At 41.7% G+C, this 19,630-nt stretch overlaps 1 protein-coding gene across 2 annotated transcripts in view; it reads right to left on the bottom strand.

The window, feature by feature from the left end:
• Positions 1-19,630, bottom strand: part of rsf1b.1 (remodeling and spacing factor 1b, tandem duplicate 1) — a 46,120-nt gene that overhangs the window by 25,813 nt on the left and 677 nt on the right. The gene's annotated exons all lie outside the window — the stretch shown is intronic.

The raw sequence follows: 19,630 nt of genomic DNA, 5'->3' as shown, positions 1-19,630 counted from the left end.
ATTATTCGACCATTCTGGTCATTTATGAACATTTGAACATCTTGGCCATTATAATCTCCACCCGGCACAGCCAGAAGAGGACTGGCCACCCCACATAGCCTGGTTCCTCTCTAGGTTTCTTCCTAGGTTTTGGCCTTTCTAGGGAGTTTTTCCTAGCCACCGTGCTTCTACACCTGCATTGCTTGCTGTTTGGGGTTTTAGGCTGGGTTTCTGTACAGCACTTTGAGATATCAGCTGATGTACGAAGGGCTATATAAATACATTTGATTTGATGAAAGTAGTCATTGAAAATCAGGGTTATTCTACCAAATATTTATTTCTGAACTCTTCCTTCATAAATCATTAGTATTGTGTTTAAAAATGAATATCAACTTATTTTCTACGCATTATTCAAGGTCTGACAATAATGCATATTTTTTGTTAGTTTGACCAGTTGTCATTTTCTGCAAATAAATGCTCTAAATGACAATACTTTTATTTGGAATTTGGGAAAAATGTTTTCAGTAGTTTATAGAAAATAAACAAGAAAAACATTGTTGTACCCAAACACATACCTATAAATAGTAACCAGAGAAACGGATCATTTTTCAGTGGTTTACAACGTAGGTGCACAGGTTGAGAGAAACATTTGAGTAATCAAGGTGACAGACAGTGACCCATTTAAAATTGCCTTGCATACATCTAGCTGATTAGTCCAAGAGTTTCTATTGGACAAATTCAGGTGTGTTTATACCCGTTTAAGAAACATTTTTCAACGGACGAATTAGTACACCCCTGATCACATGCAAACACTGTTTACTTACATAGCAGCCACATATAAACAGCATGATCACTATGCTCGTTGTATTCCTTCTCACATCTATGCGCTCTCACCTTTTCCCTATGCTTGGGGACTTCAGTGCACAACACATCAGTTGTCTGTGACCAGGCAAAATAAAAATAAGACTTTCCAAGCCAAACCTTCATATCATAATTGCTGCACACAGCCTACATTGTCATCACCATATTAGAGAACATCATAGTCAACATAGCTACTTGACCTGACATGTTAGTAAACCCGCTACAAGCAAGCCATTTAGCAGTTACACCGGCAGACCCGGTGACAATAAATTAATAAAACAAAAAAAGGTTATCTTAACTTGAAAGAGTTCCAGTGTTAGACATCTATAGACAGCTAGCTAACATGGCATCCCTCTCTGAGCCGGGTGTTTGAGTAGGCTAAACTAGCTAGCTGCATTCGCTAGCTAAATAAGATAAATTTAGCTAGATCTCTCCCTCGCGCTTCTCCTTCATTTTTCAATAAATTCATTTGTTCAAAACTGTTAAACTATTGTCTCGCTCAGAGTCAACTACTCACCAGTTTTGATGAACTACGGTGCTAGCTAGCTGTAGCTTATGCACATTCTCTGATCCTTTGATGGGGTGGACAACAGTTCAGGCTGCAAGAGCTCTGATAGGTTGGAGGACGTCCTCTGGAAGTTGTCATAATTACTGTGTAAGTCTATTGAAGGGGGAAGGAACCATGAGCCTACTCGGTTTTGGATTAAAATGTACCCAGAGGACAGACGGAAACTAGCTGTCCTCCAGCAACACCATGGTGCTAACCTACAGAGTGTTATTAAGGTTATTGTCAGGGAAGCAAACTGGTGACACTGTTTTTTTTTTACACTGAAACCTGCAAACAAACCTCTGCTAATTAAACAACAAAATATTATGATCTACATGATCATTCTGTGTAAAAAATAAATAAATACGGGAGGTTAAAGTGAACCTAACTGCTAAAAAATGTTAAGAAAGCAATCCAATGTTATTTGTTGCCTAGACTTCACTGCGAATGACACTCCAGTCTTGAGAAAAAACAATACACCAATATTGCAGTTACCATGACAGCCTTTATTATAGAAATATTGCACTTGGGGAAAAAAGTAGAAATAGAATGAAACAAAACAGGCATTCCATATTTGCTCTATTATAGTGGCCACTACAGTAGACGTCGATCAAGTGCACAAGGCTACATGTGTGCAGAAATAACGTTGAGTATAAAAAAGAGAGTATCACCTCACTCACACACAAAAGTGTTACTGTCAAGTTCAACACAACAAAAGCAATGTCTTTGGGCTACACATTATTACATTACACATTCTGCCTGTGGACATCTATTCTACATTGTGCCAGCAGAGCATGATACCCTTTGTTGGCATAATTGGCAGAGTACACCTGGCATACCCCTTTTAATCCACTGTACTGAAAAAGTGAGAAAGAGGGAAGGTTTGTAGTGTTCCTTTCAACTCTATAGTGGCATCCAGCTTAAGCCAGGTCCAGCTACACGTCATCCCCGCATCCACTTGCTTAAACTTTTGCGTGTAGGGGGCAGTATTCTTGTTTTTGGCTAAAATAAACATACCCATTTGAAACTGCCTATTTCTCAGCCCCAGAAACTAGAATATGCATATAATTGTCATATTAGGATAGAAAACACTCCAAAGTTTCCAAAACTGTAAAAATATTGTCTGAGTATAACAGAACTGATATTGCAGGCGAAAACCTGAGGAAAATCCAATCAGGAAGTGCCTCTTATTTTGAAACCTCTCGTTCCTATGCATGCCTATCCTCCATTTAAAGGGATATCAACCAGATTCCTTTTTCTATGGCTTCCCTAAGGTGTCAACAGTCTTTAGACATAGTTTCAGGCTTTTATTTTGAAAAAATGAGCGTGAAAGATCACATTGCGTAAGTGGATAGGTGGGGGCTCTCAGAGTGAGTTTTGCGCTACAGAGTAAAGCGGCCATTGTTTCTCCCGGTGTTATTGAAAAACCTACAGACCCGTTTGATATTTATTGAATATATATTTTAAAAACAACCTGAGGATTGATTATAAAAAACGTTTGATATGTTTCTGTGGACATTATGGATATTATTTGGAATATACGTCTGCGTTGTCGTGGCCGCTCTTTCCTGTGGATTTCTGAACATAACGCGACAAACAAACGGAGGTATTTTGGGTATAAAAATAATCTTTATGGAACAAAAGGAACATTTGTTGTGTAACGAAGTCTCGTGAGTGAAAACATCTGAAGATCAAAAGGTAAACGATTAATTTGATTATTTTCTGATTTTCGTGACCTAGCAAGCAATGCCTCATTTTCACCTAATTCTCTCATTCTGAAAATTAACCACATACTTTTGAAAAAAAAACAGAAGTTCACTGATAGTAGTTAGTTTGTTAGCTAGTTAACATTTCACAGATTGCCAGGGTCCAGTAAGCACCTAACGCGTTATAACTTGAGGAACGGCAAGGAGTCATATACCAGTTAATACTATAGCGAATTGGTTAGGTTACTAATGTTACCTCAACTGATGTTGTAACGTTAGCTGTCTGCCTTCATTAGCCAGCTAATTTTTACACCATAAACTCAATTACTTGATCAGTGAAGTTGGCTAATGTTGTTCAACATTTCTCTGGCTAACTAACGGAGAATTCGATCCAGCTAGCAAGATACTTAACAATGCTTGTTCCACCACACTTTCTCCCTCATCTCAAACTTTCCAAATGCCAGTTGTTTTTCGGTTACAGCTCATGAAGTATGCACCATAACCTTCTCGCCCCGGTCTCCGTGGGCAGGCTTCTCACCGAACTCTTTGTTATTGTTCAGGGGACAAGCTGCTGTAACTGGAAAACGGACTTTACACTCTCCCGCTGTCTTTCCAAAGCGCGCGGTGATGCAGAAATTGGCAAATTGGTTGTCTCTTCAGTCGGGTGCTGCATTCTGTTATATGAACGATTGTCTGAGCCTTGGATACAGCCAGTAGTGATCCAAGCGCCCCACCAAACTTTTCTCATCGGATCTACACGAATGACATAGGCCACCTATTTTAGATTCAAAACTGAGACATTTTGCCAAAAGGTGACTAGGTTTGCATCCCTGTAATGTAGACCTTCATAGTAAAACAGTATGTTTTAAAACATTATTTGGTGCCCTGAATATACACTGCTCAAAAAAATGAAGGGAACACTAAAATAACACATAACGCATGCTCCTGATGAGGTGGCGGATGGTCTCCTGAGGGATCTCCTCCCAGACCTGGACTAAAGCATCCGCCAACTCCTGGACAGTCTGTGGTGCAACGTGGTGTTGGTGGATGGAGCGAGACATGATGTCTAGGATGTGCTCAATTGGATTCAGGTCTGGGGAACGGGCGGGCCAGTCCATAGCATCAATGCCTTCCTCTTGCAGGAACTGCTGACACACTCAAGCCACATGAGGTCTAGCATTGTCTTGCATTAGGAGGAACCCAGGGCCAACCGCACCAGCATATGGTCTCACAAGGGGTCTGAGGATCTCATCTCGGTACCTAATGGCAGTCAGGCTACCTCTGGCGAGCACATGGAGGGCTGTGCGGCCCCCCCAAAGAAATGCCACCCCACACCATGACTGACCCACCGCCAAACCGGTCATGCTGGAGGATTTTGCAGGCAGCAGAAAGTTCTACACGGCGTCTCCAGACTGTCACGTCTGTCACATGTGCTCAGTGTGAACCTGCTTTCATCTGTGAAGAGCACAGGGCGCCAGTGGGGAATTTGCCAATCTTGGTGTTTTCTGGCAAATGCCAAACGGTTGGGCTGTAAGCCCAACCCCCACCTGTGGACGTCAGGCCCTCATACCACCCTCATGGAGTCTGTTTCTGACCGTTTGAGCAGACACATGCACATTTGTGGCCTGCTGGAGGTCATTTTGCAGGGCTCTGGCAGTGCTTCTCCGGCTCCTCTTTGCACAAAGGCGGAGGTAGCGGTCCTGCTGCTGGGTTGTTGCCCTCCTACGGCCTCCTCCACGTCTCCTGATGTACTGGCCTGTCTCCTGGTTGCACCTCCATGCTCTGGACACTATGCTGACAGACACAGCAAACCTTCTTGCCACAGCTCGCATTGATGTTCCATCCTGGATGAGCTGCACTACCTGAGTCACTTGTGTGGGTTGTAGACTCCGTCTCATGCTACCACTAGAGTGAAAGCACCGCCAGTATTCAAGTGACCAAAACATCAGCCAGGAAGCATAGGAACTGAGAAGCATAGGAACTGTCACAGGAACTGTTATCACCTGCAGAACCAGTCCTTTATTGGGGGTATCTTGCTAATTGCCTATAATTTCCACCTGTTGTCTATTCCATTTGCACAACAGCATGTGCAATTTATTGTCAATCAGTGTTGTTTCCTAAGTGGACAGTTTGATTTCACAGAAGTGTGATTGACTTGGAGTTACATTGTGTTGTTTAAGTGTTCCCTTTATTTTTTTGAGCAGTGTATTTAGTATTGTTTTATCTAAAAAAGGATAACCATTTTTATTCTCTACAGGCTTCCTTTTTTCACTCTGTCATTTAAACTAAACAAAAATATAAATATGCAACAATTTCAAAGATTTTACTTAGTTACAGTTCACATAAGGACATCGGGGCTGAATTAATTCATTTCAATTGACTGAACTATGAATTTCACGACTGGGAATACAGATATGCATCGGTTGGTCACAGATACCAAAAACAAAAAAAAAGGTAGGGGTGTGGATCAGAAAACCACCATTTGCCACATGCAGCACGACATCATCTCAGAGTTGATCAGGCTGTTGATTGTGGCCTGTGGAATGTTGTCCCACTCCTCTTCAATGGCTGTGCGAAGTTGATGGATATTGGCGGGAACTGGAACATGCTGTCGTACATGTTGATCCAGAGCATCCCAAACGCGCTCAATTGGTGAGACGTCTGGTGAGTATGCAGGCCATGGAAGAACTGGGACATTTTCAGCTTGCAGGAATTGTGTTCAGATCCGTGCGAAATTGGGCTGTGCATTATCATGCTGAAACATTAGGTGATTGAGGTGAATGAATGGCAAGACAATGGGCCTCAGGATCTCGGCACTGTTTCTTTGCACATTCAAATTTCCATCAATAAAATGCAATTAATGTTAGTTGTCCATAGCTTATGCCTGCCCATACCATAACAGAGTGCCCCATGGTGGGGTTTACAATATTGACATCAGCAATAATATATACATATATATACACAGTGCCTTGCGAAAGTATTCGGCCCCCTTGAACTTTGCGACCTTTTGCCACATTTCAGGCTTCAAACATAAAAAACTATTTTTTTGTGAAGAATCAACAACAAGTGGGACACAATCATGAAGTGGAACGACATTTATTGGATATTTCAAACTTTTTTTAACAAATCAAAAACTGAAAAATTGGGCGTGCAAAATTATTCAGCCCCCTTAAGTTAATACTTTGTAGCGCCACCTTTTGCTGCGATTACAGCTGTAAGTCGCTTGGGGTATGTCTCTATCAGTTTTGCACATCGAGAGACTGACATTTTTTCCCATTCCTCCTTGCAAAACAGCTTGAGCTCAGTGAGGTTGAATGGAGAGCATTTGTGAACAGCAGTTTTCACAGTTTCCACAGATTCTCGATTGGATTCAGGTCTGGACTTTGACTTGGCCATTCTAACACCTGGATATGTTTATTTTTGAACCATTCCATTGTAGATTTTGCTTTATGTTTTGGATCATTGTCTTGTTGGAAGACAAATCTCCGTCCCAGTCTCAGGTCTTTTGCAGACTCCATCAGGTTTTCTTCCAGAATGGTCCTGTATTTGGCTCCATCCATCTTCCCATCAATTTTAACCATCTTCCCTGTCCCTGCTGAAGAAAAGCAGGCCCAAACCATGATGCTGCCACCACCATGTTTGACAGTGGGGATGGTGTGTTCAGCTGTGTTGCTTTTACGCCAAACATAACGTTTTGCATTGTTGCCAAAAAGTTCAATTTTGGTTTCATCTGACCAGAGCACCTTCTTCCACATGTTTGGTGTGTCTCCCAGGTGGCTTGTGGCAAACTTTAACCGACACTTTTGATGGATATCTTTAAGAAATGGCTTTCTTCTTGCCACTCTTCCATAAAGGCCAGATTTGTGCAATATACGACTGATTGTTGTCCTATGGACAGCGTCTCCCACCTCAGCTGTAGATCTCTGCAGTTCATCCAGAGTGATCATGGGCCTCTTGGCTGCATCTCTGATCAGTCTTCTCCTTGTATGAGCTGAAAGTTTAGAGGGACGGCCAGGTCTTGGTAGATTTGCAGTGGTCTGATACTCCTTCCATTTCAATATTATCGCTTGCACAGTGCTCCTTGGGATGTTTAAAGCTTGGGAAATCGTTTTGTATCCAAATCCGGCTTTAAACTTCTTCACAACAGTATCTCGGACCTGCCTGGTGTGTTCCTTGTTCTTCATGATGCTCTCTGCGCTTTTAACGGACCTCTGAGACTATCACAGTGCAGGTGCATTTATACGGAGACTTGATTACACACAGGTGGATTGTATTTATCATCATTAGTCATTTAGGTCAACATTGGATCATTCAGAGATCCTCACTGAACTTCTGGAGTGAGTTTGCTGCACTGAAAGTAAAGGGGCTGAATAATTTTGCACGCCCAATTTTTCAGTTTTTGATTTGTTAAAAAAAGTTTGAAATATCCAATAAATGTCGTTCCACTTCATGATTGTGTCCCACTTGTTGTTGATTCTTCACAAAAAAATACAGTTTTATATCTTTATGTTTGAAGCCTGAAATGTGGCAAAAGGTCGCAAAGTTCAAGGGGGCCGAATACTTTCGCAAGGCACTGTATATATATATATACACACACACAGTGGGGAGAACAAGTATTTGATGCACTGCCGATGTTGCAGGTTTTCAGCCATGCCTCCTTGCCCGTCCAACATTTCCTTATCTCCCACCCCTTCTAATGTGACTAGCCCAAACACTCCTCCCTATTTTTCCCCTGCCCCGCTACAAAGTTTCTCCCTGCAGGCGGGCACTGAGTCCGAGGTGCTAAAGGGGAGCCCCTATCAATGCCAAGTCTACAGTGGGGAGAACAAGTATTTGATAACCTGCAAAATCGGCAGTGTTTCCTACTTACAAAGCATGTCTGTACACTTCAACTGTGAGAGACAGAATCTACAACAAAAATCCAGAAAATCACATTGTATGATTTTTAAGTAATTAATTAGCATTTTACTGCATGACATAAGTATTTGATACATCAGAAAAGCAGAACTTAATATTTGGTACAGAAACCTTTCTGTCGATGGGGCTGTCGATGGGCAATAAGGACTTTCAGCTCCCTCCAAATATTTTCTATTGGGTTCAGGTCTGGAGACTGGCTAGACTACTCCAGGACCTTAAGATGCTTCTTACGGAGCCACTCCTTAGTTTCCCTGGCTGTGTGTTTCGGGTCATTGTCATGCTGGAAGATCCAGCCACGACCCATCTTCAATGCTCTTACTGAGAGAAGGAGGTTGTTGGCCAAGATCTCGCGATACATGGCCCCATCCATCCTCCCCTCAATACGGTGCAGTCGTCCCGTCCCTTTTGCAGAAAAGCATCCCCAAAGAATGATGTTTCCACCTCCATGCTTCACGGTTGGGATCGTGTTCTTGGGGTTGTACTCATCCTTCTTCCTCCAAAAACAGCGAGTGGAGTTTAGACCAAAAAGCTCTATTTTTGTCTCATCCGACCACATGATCTTATCCCATTCCTCCTCTGGATCATCCAGATGGTCATTGGCAACCTTCAGACTGGCCTGGACATGCGCCGGCTTGAGCAGGGGGACCTTGCGTGCACTGCAGGATTTTAATCCATGACCACGTAGTGTGTTACTAATGGTTCTTTGAGACTGTGGTCCCAGCTCTCTTCAGGTCATTGACCAGGTCCTGCCGTGTAGTTCTGGGCTGATCCCTCACCTTCCTCATGATCATTGATGCAAGATCTCACCTCGTGGGGCATGGAGCCCCAGACCGAGGGTGATTTACCGTCATCTTGAACTTCTTCCATTTTCTAATAATTGCGCCAACAGTTGTTTCCTTCTCACCAAGCTGCTTGCCTATTGTCCTGTAGCCCATCCCAGCCTTGTTCAGGTCTACAATTTTAAACCTGACGTCCTTACACAGCTCTCTGGTCTTGGCCATTGTGGAGAGGTTGGAGTCTGTTTGATTAAGTGTGTGGACAGGTGTCTTTTATACAGGTAACGAGTTCAAACAGGTGCAATTAATACAAGTAATGAGTGGAGAACAGGATGGCTTCTTAAAGAAAAACGAACAGATCCGTGAGAGACAGAATTCTTACTGGTTGGTAGGTGATCAAATACTTATGTCATGCAATAAAATGCAAATTAATTACTTCATACAATGTGATTTTCTGGATTTTTATTTTAGATTCCATCTCTCACAGTTGAAGTGTACCTACGACAAAAAATTAGACCTCTACCTGCTTTGTAAATACTTCCGGCGCCGACAGAGATGGCCGCCTCGATTCGCGTTCCTAGGAAACTATGCAGTTTTTAGTTTTTTTACGTGTTATTTCTTACATTGGTACCCCAGGTAATCTTAGGTTTCATTACATACAGTCGGGAAGAACTACTGAATATAAGAGCAACGTCAATTCACCATCAGTACGACCAGGAATATGACTTTCACCCAGAACAACGGAATGGATCCCAGCCTGCGACCCAAAACAAAGACGTTGTAAAAGAGGGAAACAAAGCTGTCTTCTGGTCAGGCTCCGGAGACGGGCACATCTTCTCACCAATGTCCAGTCTCTTGACAACAAGGTTGATGAAATCCGAGCAAGGGTAGCATTCCAGAGGGACATCAGAGACTAATGTTCTTTGCTTCACGGAAACATGGCTCACTCGAGACGCTAACGGAATCGGTGCAGCCAGCTGGTTTCTTCACGCATAGCGCCGACAGAAACAAACATCTTTCTGGTAAGAAGAGGGGCGGGGGCGTATGCCTTATGGTTAACGAGACGTGGTGTGGTCACAACAACATACAGTGGGGCAAAAAAAGTATTTAGTATTTAGCCACCAATTGTGCAAGTTCTCCCACTTAAAAAGACGAGGCCTGCAATTTTCATCATAGGTACACTTCAACTATGACAGACAAAATTAGAAAAAAAAAATCCAGAAAAATCACATTGTAGGATTTTTAATGAACTTATTTGCAAATTATGGTGGAAAATAAGTATTTGGTCAATAACAAAAGTTTCTCAATACTTTGTTATATAATTATATACCCTTTGTTGGCAATGACAGAGGTCAAACGTTTTCTGTAAGTCTTCACAAGGTTCTCACACACGGTTGCTGGTATTTTGGCCCATTCCTCCATGCAGATCTCCTCTAGAGCAGAGATGTTTTGAGGCTGTTGCTGGGCAACACGGACTTTCAACTCCCTCCAAATATTTTCGATTGGGTTGAGATCTGGAGACTGGCTAGACTACTCCAGGACCTTGAAATGCTTCTTACGAAGCCACTCCTTCGTTGCCCGGGCGGTGTGTTTGGGATCATTGTCACGCTGAAAGACCCAGCCACGTTTCATCTTCAATGCCCTTGCTGATGGAAGGAGGTTTTCACTCAAAATCTCACGATACATGGCCCCATTCATTCTTTCCTTTACACGGATCAGTCGCCCTGGTCCCTTTGCAGAAAAACAGCCCCAAAGCATGATGTTTCCACGCCCATGCTTCACAGTAGGTATGGTGTTCTTTGGATGCAACTCAATATTCTTTGTCCTCCAAACACGACGAGTTGAGTTTTTACCAAAAAGTTATATTTTGGTTTCATTTGACATTCTCCCAATCTTCTTCTGGATCATCCAAATGCTCTCTAGCAAACTTCAGACGGGCCTGGACATGTACTGGCTTAAGCAGGGGGACACGTCTGGCACTGCAGGATTTGAGTCCCTGGCGGCGTAGTGTGTTACTGATGGTAGGCTTTGTTACTTTGGTCCCAGCTCTCTGCAGGTCATTCACTAGGTCCTCCCGTGTGGTTCTGGGATTTTTGCTCACCGTTCTTGTGATCATTTTGACCCCACGGGGTGAGATCTTGTGTGGAGCCCCAGATCGAGGGAGATTATCAGTGGTCTTGTATGTCTTCCATTTCCTAATAATTGCTCCCACAGTTGATTTCTTCAAACCAAGCTGCTTACCGATTGCACATTCAGTCTTCCCAGCCTGGTGCAGGTCTACAATTTTGTTTCTGGTGTCCTTTGACAGGTCTTTGGTCTTGGCCATAGTGGAGTTTGGAGTGTGACTGTTTGAGGTTGTGGACAGCTGTCTTTTATACTGATAACAAGTTCAAACAGGTGCCATTAATACAGGTAACGAGTGGAGGACAGAGGAGCCTCTTAAAGAAGAAGTTACAGGTCTGTGAGAGCCAGAAATCTTGCTTGTTTGTAGGTGAGCAAATACTTATTTTCCTACATAATTTGCAAATAAATTCATTTAATGTGATTTTCTGGATTTTTTTCCTCATTTTGTCTGTCATAGTTGAAGTGTACCTATGATAAAGATGAGAGGCCTGTAATTTTCAAGTGGGAGAACTTGCACAATTGGTGGCTGACTAAATACTTTTTTGCCCCACTGTATATTTTTAAGGCCCCCACATATGAGGCCCTCACATGTACCACTCGAGGCATAATAAAAAAATACTCATCGGTTTAAGCTTGAGATATGTTCTTTTGCATGGGCTCCGTCTCAATCCATCACATCTGGCAATGTTGACCTTCCACATCTGAGGTGGAAGGCGACCGAGCTACAGCAGTGTTTGTCAGACCAGGAGACATCCAGAATACAGGTCTTCTCACGAAAACATCTGTAGCGTCAGAGCACACTATTATGACCCCTCTATGGAAAGATGAGAACCTCACGAACACGATGTTCTCCATTTTGCTCTACCCCCACAAGAGTCACGGGACTCGTCTGAAGGTAACCTGATAACATACGAAAAATAAATGGAAGTGAACAGGGCATTTCCATGTAAAATATATATGGGTAGTTATACTGTAAAATAACACATTTCAGGTGCTGCTGATAATAGTGCCACCGACACCGAGGCAACGGACATGTGTAGCCCATGTACGGTGCCTATAGAAAGTCTACACCCTCTTGAAGTTTTTTCACATTTGTTGCGTTACAAAATAGGATTTAAATGGATATTCATTTTACAGTCATCGATCTACACAAAATATTCCATAATTTCAAAGTGAAAAGAAAATTATATTATTAAAATGTGATTAATAAAAATGGAATAAAAAGTAGTTGCATAAGTATTCACCCCTTTTGTTTAGGCAAGCATAAGTTAGTTCAGAAGTCGAATTTGGCGAAACAAATCACATAGGTTATACGGATTCACTGTTTGAAATAATTGGTGGTTGACATGATTTTTGAATGACTACACCTTCCTCTGTCCCACATACATACATACATACATACATACATACATACATACATACATACATCTGTAAGGTCCATCAAGTACTAATTTTCAATCACAGATTCAACTACAAAAGACGAGGTGCTTTTTAAAAGCCTCAAAGCAGGGCAGTGATTGGTAGATAGTTAATAAATCAGACATTGAACAGATCTTTAAGCATGGTCAAGTTCATAATTATGCTATGGATGATGTATTGAAACACCCAGACACTTCAAAGATGTAGTTGTCCTTGAGGCCAACTACAGAATTAAATGGCTGTGATGGGAGACAACTGAGGATGGATCAACAACATTGTAGTAACTCCACAATAATTACCTAAATTACAGAGGAGATACAAATACACATAATAAAAATATTCCAAAACATGCATGTGTAAAGTAATACTGGGGAAAAAAACAGCAAAGTTACACACTTCTTGGCATAAATCTAAAGCATTATGTTTGGGTGAATTCCAACACTGATTTTCAAGCATGGTAGTGGCTGTGTCATGGTATAGGTATACTTGACATTGGCAAAGACTGGAAAGTTTTTCAGGAAAAAAAAAAACGGGATGGAGCTAAGCACAGGCAAAATCATGGAGGAAAACCTGCTTCAGTGTGCTTTCCACCAGACACTGGGAGATGAATTCACCTTTCAGCAGGACAATAAACCTACAACACGAAGCCAAGTCTACACTGGAGTTACTTACCAAGAAGACATTGAATGTTCCTGAGTGGCTAAATTAACATTTTGACTTAAATCTGCTTGAAAATCTATGGCATGATTTGAAAATTGCTGTCTAGCCATAATCCAACACCTTGACAGAACGTGAACATTTTTAAAAATAATTATGGGCAAATATTATCTCTGGTGTGGCCACCAGCTGCATTAACCTGTTTGGGATAGGGGGCAGTATTTTCAAGTCTGGATGAAAAGCGTGCCCAAAGTAAACTGCCTGCTACTCAAGCCCAGAAGCTAGGATATGCATATAATTTTTACATTTGGATAGAAAACACTAACGTTTCTAAAACTGTTAAAATAATGTTTGTGAGTATAACATAACTTATTTGGCAGGCAAAACCCCTGAAACCCCCAGAAAAAAAAAACACTTGGTGACTTTTCTATTGATTTGCTATGGGGAACTAGCTTATGAGGCACCTGGTTGCAGTTCCTATGGCTTCCACTAGATGTCAATAGTCTTTAGAAATTGGTTGATGTTTTTCCTTTGAGAAATTAAGAAGTACGGCTGTTCAGAATGAGTGTCAAGCCAAGTGTACTCTTTTGTTTGGTGCGCGCTCCACGTTAATTTTATCCACTATTGAACACAGTATATTCCGTCTTAAATTGTATCGATTATTTACGTTTAGGACACCTAAAGTTGGATTAGGAAAGTTGTTTGAAATGTTTGGACCAAGTTTACAGGTAACTTATTAGATAATTTGTAGTCATGTTGGGCGAGTTGGAACCGGTGTTTTCCTGAATCAAACGCGCCAAATAAATTGACATTTTGGGGATAAAAAAAAAGGATGACTTTATTGAACAAAAGGACCATTTGTGATGTTTCTGGGACATATTGGAGTGCCAACAGAAGATCTTCAAAGGTAAGGCATGAATTACATCGTTATTTCTGACTTTCATGTCACACCTGCTTGGTTGAAATATGATTTTCATGTGTTTGTATGGTGGAGTGCTGTCCTCAGATAATCGCATGGTTTGCTTTCGCCATAAAGCCTTTTTGAAATCTGACACGGTAGCTGGATTAACAAGAAGTTAAGCTTTATTTTGGTGTACTGCACTTGTGCAATTGTCCGCTAGCAGAACGTCTAGCCGTAACAGGTTAACTTCTTTGGGATAGGGGACAACATTTTCAGTTTTGGATGAATAGCGTGCCCAGAATAAAACTGCCTCCTACTCAGTCCCAGATGCTAATATATGCATATTATTATTAGTATTGTATAGAAAACACTGAAGTTTCTAAAACTATTTGAATGATGTCTGTGAGTATAACTGAACTCATATGGCAGGCAAAAATCTGGGGAAAAATCCAAACAGGAAGTGGGAAATCTGAGGCTTGTAGTTTTTGAACTCAGCCCCTATCGAATTCACAGTGGGATATGGGTTATGTTGCACTTCCTAAGGCTTCCACTAGATGTCAACCGTCTTTAGAACGTTGTTTCAGGCTTCTCCTGTGAAGGGGGGCCGGATGGGAGCGGTTTGACTAAGGGGACTGCCAGCAGCCTTGTTCTCAGTCACGTGCATTTCACATGAGAGGTATCTCTCGTTCCATTGCTTTTCTACAGACAATGGAATTCTCCAGTTGGGACATTATTAAACATTTATGATAAAAACATCCTAAAGATTGATTCTATACTTAGTTTGACAAGTTTCTTCGACCTGTAATATAACATTTTGAACTTTGTCCAACTGGACCTTTTGGATTTGTTTACCAAACGCCGTAACAAAAGAAGCTGTTTGGACATGAATGATGGACATTATCGAACAAAACAAACATTTATTGTGGATCTGCGATTCCTGGTGAGTGCATTCTGATGAAGATCATCAAAAGGTAAGTGAATATTTATAATGCTATTTATGACTAATGTTCACTGCGCAACATGGCGGATATTTATTTTGGCTGGTTTGGGCTCTGAGCACCATACTCAAATTATGCTTTTTCCTTCAAGTTTAAAAAAAATCTGACACAGCGGTTGCATTAAGGAGAAGTGTATCAAAAGTTCCATGCATATCTCTTGAATTTTCATCAACATTTGAGTATTTCCGTGAATTCATGTGGCTCTCTGCAATTTCACTGCATGTTTTTGTGTGTGGATTTTTGGGAATTATCTTTGAAAGACAGGGTCCTGAAAAAGGGACGTTTTTTTTTTGTTGCTGAGTTTAGCTAGCAAGCTAGTCAATGTTAGCGTGGGTGCTTGACTGCTGTTATGTCAGAACGCTTGGATCAACCCTACTTTTTGGCCAGAGCATCCAGTGTGCACTCCGAGAGCGAAACACTCAATTTACGAATGGACAATCTGACAACAGTTTATTTACACCCAGTGCAAAATCTTGCACACCAGTAGAGGTCGACCGATTAATCAAACTTGCCGATTAATTAGAGCCGATTTCAAGTAATCGGAAACCTCTAATCTTTATTTAACTAGGCAATTCAGTTAAGAACACATTCTTATTTTCAATGACGGCCTAGGAACGGTGGGTTAACTACCTCGTTCAGGGGCAGAATGACAGATTTTTACCTTGTCAGCTCGGGGGATTCAATCTTGCAACCTTACAGTTAACAAGTCCAATGCTCTAACCACCTGATTACATTGCACTCCACGAGGAGACTGCCTGTTACGCGAATGCAGTAAGCCAAGGTAAGTTTCTAGCTAGCATTAAACTTCTTATAAAAAACAATCACTAGTTAAACTAGTAATATCATCAACAATGTGTAGTTATCTATCCATGCGGTGCGTATCGTTGCTCCAATGTGTACCCAACCATAAACATCAATGCTTTACTTAAAATCAATACACAGAAGTATATATTTTTTAAACCTGCATATTTAGCTAAAAGAAATCCAGGTTAGCAGGCAATATTAAACAGGTGAAATTGTGTCACTTCTCTTGCATTCATTGCACGCAGAGTCAGTGTATATGCAACAGTTTGGCCTACCTAATTTGCCAGAATTGTACGTAATTATGACATAACATTGAAGGTTGTGCAATGTAACAGGAATGTTTAGACTAATGGATGCCACCCGTTAGATAAAATACAGAACGGTTCCGTATATCACTGAAAGAATAAATGCCTTGTTTTCAGGATGATAGTTTCCGTATTCGACCATATTAATGACCGAAGGCACGCATTTCTGTGTATTATTATGTTATAATTAAGTCTATGATTTGATAAGAGCAGTCTGACTTAGCGATGGTAGGCAGCAGCAGGCTCGTAAGCATTCATTCAAACAGCACTTTCGTGAGATTGCCAGCAGCTGTTTATGACTGCAAGCCTATCAACTCCCGAGATTAGGCTGGTGTAACCGATGTGAAATGGTTAGCTAATTAGTGGGGTGCGCTCGAATAGCGTTTCAAACGTCACTCGCTCTGAGACTTGGGAGTGGTTGTTCCCCTTGCTCTGCATGGGTAACGCTACTTCGAGTGTGGCTGTTGTCGTTGTGTTCCTGGTTTGAGCCCAGGTAGGAGCGAGGAGAGGGACGGAAGCTATACAGTTACACTGGCAATATTAAAGTGCCTATAAGAACATCCAATAGTCACAGGTTAATGAAATACAAATGCTATAGAGAGAAATAGTCCTATAATAACTACAACCTAAAAAAACTTCTTCCCTGGGAATATTGAAGATTCATGTTAAAAGGAACCACCAGCTTTCATATGTTCTCATGTTCTGAGCAAGGAACTTAAACGTTAGCTTTCTTACATGGCACATATTGCACTTCCACTTTCTTCTCCAACACTTTGTTTTGGCATTATTTAAACCAGACTGAACATGTTTCATTATTTATTTGAGGATAAATTGATTTTTATTGATGTATTATATTAAGTTAAAATAAGTGTTCATTCAGTATTGTTGTAATTGTCATTATTACAAATAAATTATTATTATTTTTAAAATTGTCCGATTAACCGGAATCTGCTTTTTTGGTCCTCCAATAATCGACGTTGAAAATTCATAATCAGTCGACCTCTACTCCAGATTAAATTTACGAACACACACGTAGTATAAACTAACCTTTAATGTTGAAATCTTTGGTTGTTTAGTACATAGCCGCAGATGGGAAATGTGCCATTTTGTCAAAGGTGAGGTTACAAGTTTATCAACTTTCAATGCAGAATTACTTTCACATTGTTCCTCAACTGAAGTGTATGAGATAGCTAGAAAATGTTGATTCTCTACTTTTATCCAATGTAAAACACCATTTCAAGACCAAATCAAGCCGGTCGGTCACAGGTGTGCAAAGCTGTTCTGAGACCCAAGAAGACTCACAGCTGTAATTGCTGCCAAGGGTGTTTCTACCATGTACTGACTCATGGGGGTGAGTACTTAGCTAATCAAGGTATATACACTGCTCAAAAAAATGAAGGAAACACTTAAACAACATAATGTAACTCCAAGTCAATCACTCTTCTGTGAAATCAAACTGTCAACTTAGGAAGCAACACTGATTGACAATACATTTCACATGCTGTTGTGCAAATGGAATAGACAACAGGTGGAAATTATAGGCAATTAGCAAGACACCCCCAATAAAGGAGTGGTTCTGCAGGTGGTGACCACAGACCACTTCTCAGTTCCTATGCTTCCTGGCTGATGTTTTGGTCACTTTTAAATGCTGGCGGTGCTTTCACTCTAGTGGTAGCATGAGACGGAGTCTACAACACACATAAGTGGCTCAGGTAGTGCAGCTCATCCAGGCAGGCACATCAATGCGAGCTGTGGCAAGAAGGTTTGCTGTGTGTCAGTGTAGTGTCCAGAGCATGGAGGCGCTACCAGGAGACAGGCCAGTACATCAGGAGACGTGGAGGAGGCCGAAGGAGGGCAACAACCCAGCAGCAGGACCGCTACCTCCGCCTTTGTGCAAGGAGGAGCACTGCCAGAGCCCTGCAAAATTACCTCCAGCAGGCCACAAATGTGCATGTGTCTGCTCAAACGGTCAGAAACAGACTCCATGAGGGTGGTATGAGGGCCCGACGTTCACAGGTGGGGATTGTGCTTACAGCCCAACACCGTGCAGGACGTTTGGCATTTGCCAGAGAACACCAAGATTGGCAAATTCCCCACTGGCGCCCTGTGCTCTTCACAGATGAAAGCAGGTTCACACTGAGCACGTGACAGACGTGACAGTCTGGAGACGCCGTGGAGAATGTTCTGCTGCCTGCAACATCCTCCAGCATGACCGGTTTGGCGGTGGGTCAGTCATGGTGTGGGGTGGCATTTCTTTGGGGGGCCGCACCGCCCTCCATGTGCTCACCAGAGGTAGCCTGACTGCCATTAGGTACCGAGATGAGATCTTCAGACCCCTTGTGAGACCATATGCTGGTGCGGTTGGCCCTGGGTTCCCCCTAATGCAAGACAATGCTAGACCTCATGTGGCTGGAATGTGTCAGCAGTTCCTGCAAGAGGAAGGCATTGATGCTATGGACTGGTCCGCCCGTTCCCCAGACCTGAATCCAATTAAGCACATCTGGGACATCATGTCTCGCTCCATCCACCAACGCCACATTGCACCACAGACGGTCCAGTAGTTGGCGGATGCTTTAGTCCAGGTCTGGGAGGAGATCCCTCAGGAGACCATCCGCCACCTCATCAGGAGCATGCCCAGGCGTTGTAGGGAGGTCATACAGGCACGTGGAGGCCACACACACTACAGAGCCTCATTTTGACTTGTTTTAAAGACATTGCATCAAAGTTGGATCAGCCTGTAGTGTGGTTTTCCACTTTAATTCTGAGTGTGACTCCAAATCCAGACCTCGATGGGTTGATAGATTTCATTTCCATTGATATTTTTTGTGTGATTTTGTCAGCACATTCAACTATGTAAAGAAAAGTATTTAATAAGAATATTTAATTCATTCAGATCTAGGATGTGTTATTTTAGTGTTCCCTTTATTGTTTTGAGCAGTGTAGTTTATTTTCTTCATTAATCTTTAAAAAATATATATAGAGAGAATTGTTTTACTTAAGAGTAATGTGTAGATCGTTGACAATAAAATACAATTAAATCCATTTGAATTCCACTTTAACAATAAAATGAAGAAATAGACTTTCTATAGGCACTATCTGATGCGGTCTGCCCAAAAAGATTTTGGCATCAGATACATGGTACAGTTACAGATACAGTAAGACAGAGTGGCGATGTTTCAATCACTCTGATGCTTTCTCCAATGAGATAGTTTCAGTCACTTGTGAATTGAAGGAAAGTTGGCAATTGTTCAGATGCTAGAATTATTTTGGGATTAATGTACTATGGTAACATTTTTTCTCTCAGCAAATAACTTCAAAAAGTGACTGGTTCATGGCACATTAAAAGCTAATACATTTTTACAGTTAAATTACTCTTCCTTATAAATGAAAACAATTGGGGGGGGGGGGGGGGGTGCTCTGCCCAGGACCTCCAAATCACTACTACATCGGACCCAAATATGTTTTTTTATTTGAAGCATCGAAATCATACATTTGTATTTTTATTTTAAACCTAACCATTAAGATTTGTTGACAATTTGGACTTTGTGGCTACTATACAAGCTAATTGGAACTTAATTACTGAACGAGTCCATTGAGCAGGAAGACCAGGTGTGCGCGTGCGCAATACAGCGCGAG

The sequence above is a fragment of the Oncorhynchus mykiss genome, chromosome 12 (assembly GCF_013265735.2).
Source record: "Oncorhynchus mykiss isolate Arlee chromosome 12, USDA_OmykA_1.1, whole genome shotgun sequence".
Lineage (NCBI taxonomy): Eukaryota > Metazoa > Chordata > Actinopteri > Salmoniformes > Salmonidae > Oncorhynchus > Oncorhynchus mykiss.
The sequence above is the reverse complement of the archived record's forward strand: the minus strand, read 5'-3'. Positions and strand labels throughout refer to the sequence as shown.